The sequence below is a fragment of the Rutidosis leptorrhynchoides genome, chromosome 1 (assembly GCF_046630445.1).
Source record: "Rutidosis leptorrhynchoides isolate AG116_Rl617_1_P2 chromosome 1, CSIRO_AGI_Rlap_v1, whole genome shotgun sequence".
In the NCBI taxonomy this organism is placed as follows: domain Eukaryota; kingdom Viridiplantae; phylum Streptophyta; class Magnoliopsida; order Asterales; family Asteraceae; genus Rutidosis; species Rutidosis leptorrhynchoides.
This window is the reverse complement of record NC_092333.1, coordinates 411,848,494-411,855,116: the sequence shown is the minus strand read 5'-3', so window position 1 is coordinate 411,855,116 and position 6,623 is coordinate 411,848,494.

Here is a 6,623-nt window from a genome sequence, read left to right as displayed (position 1 = left end):
ACACGATTCATGAGGTCCATGAATACGGCAGGTGCGTTGGTTAAACCGAATGGCATCACGAGAAACTCATAATGACCATAACGAGTTCTGAATGCAGTCTTCATCACATCGCTCTCTTTCACCCTCAACTGGTGATAACCGGATCGTAAATCGATCTTAGAGTAAACACTTGATCCTTGTAGTTGATCAAAAAGATCGTCAATTCGGGGAAGAGGATACCGATTCTTGATCGTCAATTTGTTGAGTTCACGGTAGTCGATACACATGCGGAAGGATCCGTCCTTCTTCTTCACAAATAAAACAAGTACGCCCCATGGCGAGAAACTTGGTTGGATAAATCCACGGTCTAGCAGTTCTTGTAATTGGCTCTGCAACTCTTGCATCTCGGAAGGTGCGAGTCGATAAGGTGCGCGAGCTACAGGTGCAGCTCCTGACACTAAATCGATCTGAAACTCTACTGCTCTTGGTGGCGGTAATCCAGGTAATTCTTCCAGAAAGACATCGGAAAATTCGTTCACAATTAGTACATCACCCACGCTCTTCACTTCGGTTTCTAACGCTTTCACATGTGCTAAAACAGCAAGGCGTCCTTTCTTCATGATCTTTTGCGCTTTCATGCAACTAATGAGATTCTGTTTCGAGCTACATCTCTCTCCGTAAATAATCAGTGGCTCACTGTCTCCGTGTGGTATACGAAGAGCTATATCTTCACAGATAATGTCATCCCTTAACTTGGTCAACCAGTCCATACCGACAATAACATCAAAGATTCCCAACTTAATGGGTATCAAGTCAATCTCTAAATCCACACCAGCTATGTTGATAATAGCTCCTTGGCTAATTTGGTCTACTTTTTCAAGTTTTCCATTGGCTACCTCTACAAGCATACTCTCCTTTAAAGGAACTAACGACCAATTTATCTTAGAGCAAAAGTGTCTACATACATAACTTCTATCAGCACCAGTATCAAATAGGACAAAAGCTAATAGATTGTTGATAGTGAATATACCTGTAACCAAGTCGGGGTTCTCACGGGCATCCCTTACGTTTACATTGAAAGCTCTGCCATGCGGTGGTCCACCGTCCTTTCGCTTGTTGGGACATTCATTTCTGAAGTGGCCCATTTGTCCGCATTCATAGCACTTCCTCGGTCCAGTAGGGTTTGTCTTCACATTCAGGGTGGTGATCTTGCGGTCTTTGCCAATATGACCAGTCCTTTTACATTTTTCGCAGACCACGTTGCAGTACCCGGTGTAATGCTTGTAGCATCTCTTGCACTGCGGCAGACTACCCTTGTAGTTAGAGTTCAAGCTAGTGTTCGGGTTGGGGTTCCTCCCATCGTTGTAACTCTTAGCGGGGGTTTGATCATAGGCTCTCCCCTTGTTGTTGTCCCACTTAGGCTTCTCACTGCTAACCCCCAATTCGGATTTTGCCTTTTCCGGTTCATCGCTGAAAATTTGGTTCATTAAGGTGTGCGCCATGCTCATTGCTTCCGGGAAATCACCCGGCTTTGAAGACGTGACATTTCCCTTAATGGTCTTAGGAAGTCCCCACAAGTACCTTTCCATTCGCTTAAACTCCGGGGTAACCATCGTGGGATACATCAGAGCTAATTCCAGATACCTACGGTTGTAACCATCAAGATCGTTTCCCACAACCTTCAACTGCCAAAACTCGGCCTCCATTTTATGTATCTCTGTCCTGGGGCAATACTCCTCAATCATAGCCCCTTTAAATTCTTCCCACGGAGTGGCATAAGCCTCATCAATACCCTTGGCCTGAGCAAATGTGTTCCCCCAGGTTAGTGCGCCGTCCGACAGCGTACATGAGGCATACTTTGTTTTGTTCATCTCTGAGCAGTTCCTTACACGGAACACAGATTCTAATTTCTTAAACCACCTAGTGAGACCAACTGGCCCCTCAGTACCACTAAAGTTGTGGGGCTTGCAGCTTTGGAATTCCTTATAAGTACACCCATTACGAATGGGCTGGTTAACTGGTGGGGCTTGGGGGTTCATTTCCGCTAAAGCTGCGGCTACTCGTTCAGTGATCATTTCTTCGATCTGTGCTGCTGTGGGCGTTGATCTTCCGTTGGCCATTGATGTTCTAAATAAAATTTTTGACTCAAGTCAAAATCCAGTATTCAATAAATAATAATACGGTATATGGTAACCAACATGGGATCAACACAACACATGTTAATTAAGTAACGCAAATAGATTCAGATACCACAAAATCATCATACAGTAATGTAAATAGAACACCATACAAAAGTTAAACAACCCAAAGTTCCATTCATTAATAAAAAGTTGCATACATTTGCATAAGATTCGTACAATACATGAGTGAAACATGAAACTACAAACGGGATTACATAAAGAAATCTAATACAAAAGCCCTATGGTAACGGTGGGTAAAGGATGTCCATTATGTGGGACATCTGGTCCTCGAGCTCAGTTACCCGAGCACGGAGGATATCAACCTCCCTCGTCAGTTCCTCGACAGAGGGAGAGGCTGGTGGAGCAGGCGGTGCTGATGGTGCAGGTGCTGATGGTGCAGGTGATGCTGGTGGAGCTGGTGGTGCAGACGGTCCAGCACCAGAAGTAGATGCTGCGTAACGGGGAGCCTTACGTATGAATGGATCAGCAGGATACGGCACAAGCCGCTTACGGGTGGTAACTCTAACCTTCAGTCCACGTGCATTAACGAACGACCTACCTCCATTAACCCCTGGAATAACAGTACCGTCAAAACGATACCGCTTCTTCGGTGGGGTAGAGCGTGGCTGCACGGGTGCCTCCTCAGGGTCCTCGTCGGAATCATCGTCGGAATCCTCGTCGCTGGAATCGTCGGATGATGAGTCGTTAGATGATGAGTCGTCAGAATCATCGGAAGGTAGATGTGCTCGGCCAGTAGTCATCAGTCAGTATCTGCCGGGTGGAATCGGCACAATACGTCCATCAGGAAGGCGTCTAGCCCAATGATTATGCTAATTATGGAACGGAATGTCCCCATATTCCCCAGGAATCACAGCACCACCGGAATGGTGTTGTGGCTCCGAGGGTCCTGGGATGAGTGGAGCTGGAATCTTCGGTGGATCCTCATGTCCGTATGAGATGATCACTGGGTCGGGTGTGTGGCTACTGGCTCGAGAGGACGAAGTGCCAGAGTCGCTGGAGGGTAAAGAGGACGGGATCTGTCTGTCGGCAGCAGTAGCAGGCGAGGTGGCGGATGAGTCTGAGTCGCTCTCCAAAATGATAATGGGCGGGATATCCGATATCTGAACAAGGAAAAATAACTTTTTCCATGTCAGTAAGTCATAAAGCAAGCACGTATTAGGCAAAGTAACTACGACAGTCTAGATCATCTATAACAGTAAGTAGCATGGCAATAACGACAAGTATCATGCAATCGAAAGCAGGTAATAGCATGCAGTTGTGAAAGCAACTAACAATATACGGCTTATAGCAGTAAAAGTAAACAGCAGCATGCAATAAGTTCCGCATAAACAAGTAAACTAGCAAGTTGTATATTAGTCCTATTAGTGAATCCTACTCGGTCCGGTCTAGGCTCACTAATGCAACCTAATTCCCTACAACCAATGCTCTGATACCCAATGTGACGCCCCGTACAAAACCATCGTGTACGGATCATCAACAACAGGATCATTACAAGGTCAACACTATATGTTGTTTTAAAATAAGTTTGCATTCATATGAAAATGTGACGTCATAACCAACGCCAAATGTTTAACAACCGGTAGTGTGCTTCTACAAATAGAAAGCGATAATAATAGTACGTGACCCATAGGTCGTTCCAAATACATTGTTAAAAAGTAATAAAGTTTGAATGCAAATAAACGTTTCATGCGAAGACATCTCTAATAAGCGTAGCGGGAGTCTACAAAGCATGGCAACTACAGCGGAAGCAATCAAACCTTAAGCGCCTGAGAAAAACATGCTTAAAAACGTCAACACAAAGGTTGGTGAGCTATAGTTTAAGTATAACAGTAATGTAAGGTAGGCCACGAGATTTCAGTGTTTCAAAACAGTATGAAAAGTATATGTATAACCGTGGGCACTTGGTAACTAACTTAACATAAATAACACCCCCTAAAAGTACACTTGGCGAGTGCGTATGTTTATGAAGTATTAAACACCCGTTAAATGCTAGCGCTACTAGCCCGAGTGGGGATGTCAAACCCTATGGATCCATATCTAAGATTCGCGTTCATCGGTTCAAAGACCAATGACTAAACCTTACCGAGCTAAGGGGAAGTTTATGCCGTTGTATAACCCACACATATAATAATTTTAAGTACTCGTGCCTAGTATGTAAAACGTAAAATGCGCATGTATTCTCAGTTCCCAAAATATTTAAAGTAAAAAGGGATGCTATAACTCACAGTGGAAAGTAGTAAAGTCGGTACGCGGGATAGGTAAGCAAGTGGTTGGTCCGAAAGGTCCTCAACCTAAGTCAAAAGTTACTAAGTTAGTAAATCATTCCCAAAGGTTTAAAAGTATGTAAATTAGGTCTTAAGTACCATCATCATTCATCATTAAACAAAAAGTGTAAAGTAAGTTTTAAGTCAAGACTAGGGTCTGAAACAATGGCTGACTTCATTCAGTCGCCATGACCTCTATACAAACTGAAATGGGGTGAGACCAGTGGCCATGGCTCCGTATATGAGTTCCCTAGAGGAGGACCAATTTCTAGAACCAAAATCGTCTTTGTTTGACCGTGGCGACGGTTTAAGTGCGAGTAGGTCAGAAATTTCAGCACAACGTTAAAAGGGTGTAGTGACTTTCAGATGGCCATAAATCCTAAACCGTAACTCGGATTAAGACGAGGCCTAAATGGAAAATTATCTAATCGAACCGAACTAGCTGGAAATCAACTTTTCCAGTAGCCCAGGTTAGTGATCAGTTCCAGAAACAGTAAGTAAATGTGTTCCGGTGGGTTCTTGGTGCTTGATGCTCATCACGGTTCTCATCCTTGATGCGTATAGCTTCAAGTGTACAACTCGTTGATGTTTTTGCATCATCTTAACCAAGTTTTGACCATCATAAAACTAGTGTAGGTCTAAGATATGTAGAACAACTCAATTAAGGGTTGTAAGTAGTTAGATAAACCAAAGTTACATCAAGATCTTAGATCCGACACATACATGAGTTCTAATAGTAATATTAAGCTACAAACTTGAAAGTAAACTAAATAAACAAGATCTTAAGTTGTAGAACTTAGATCTTAGCTAGATATTAAAGATCCTAGACTAGAAAGTCTAGATCTAGTGTTCTTAAGTTAGATCCTAAGTTATAGAACTTGGATCTTCACTTTAATGAAACCATAAGTTATGAAACTTATATTTTTAACTAGTAAAATGTATATAAGCTTATAAGCTCTTGTTTACAACAAATTTGGAAGACCATAAGCTATAGAAACTTAGATCCAACACAAGTGTATGAAGTTATAACTAGAAAGTTATACTTCCATGTTCTTGAACTTACAAAGTTAACTTTTAGTTTCAAGAAATATGAGATCAAGATTAACTAGTAATACTTGACCAAATTAACAACATCACAACTTTAAAGTACTTACAAAAGAAAGAATTAAACTAAAGTACAAGTATTATGTTCATATTTGTTTCATACTTAGGAAGATTCAAATCAAAGTTTGGATCTTTGGATTTAAGTCTACAAAACATGAACACAAGTATGATTATGAAACTTATGAACTTTAAATCTTGAAAACATTTAAATGTAGAACCATAAACTAACAAGTGTAGGTTCTTGTTCTTGGTTCTTCATCAAATAAAAGATTGAAGAAAGTAAGATTCATGGAGATGCAAACTAGGAAGTTTGATCTTTAACAACAACAAACAATAATCAAGTAAACAACAAACAAAGAACAAGTAATTTGATGATGATGGTGGCGGTTTTATGAAGGAAAAAGAAAGGAAAGTAAAGCTTGTTACTTACAAAGTTTGAGAGAAAAATGAGAGAAAAGAGAAGTAAGTTTGAAGTGTGTGTAAAAGTGAAAGAATACAAGTGAATAAGTAATTAAAAAAATTTGAACTCTCCCTCCTAGCTAGCTTGGCTGACGGTTTGGGGTGTCCTAAAGAGGCAAGGTCAAAAGAAATCTTTCATGCATGGGGAGGTGGTGTGAGCTTGAAGAAGTAATAAAGTTAAATGGTATGGGAAAGAGGTGTAAGTATACATGTAACAAGTCTTTACATATCACTAATTAATCTAGTTTATCATTAATGAAATACTTGCATAATAATGGGCTAATTAGTCCATTAAGAAAGTAGGGTGGGCTTCCAAGTCCATGTCCATTAATAAAGGTCCAAATCCAAGTATGTAACAATTAATTAAATAAAGCCCAAGTAATTAACTACTTACACTAGTTAATTAAAAATGATTAATAATAATTAATCATGAACGTGAATAATATTCAAAATATTATTCGTGTAAAGTACGTGTGTCACAAAGACAAGTCGGGCCATGAAAAGTTAAATACGGTAACAAGTAACACGTATAAGAACACGTTTATTAAAACACAAGCATTAATAATAAATTATTAATAATTAAACGTTGGAAAATCCAGGGTCATTACAGATTGGA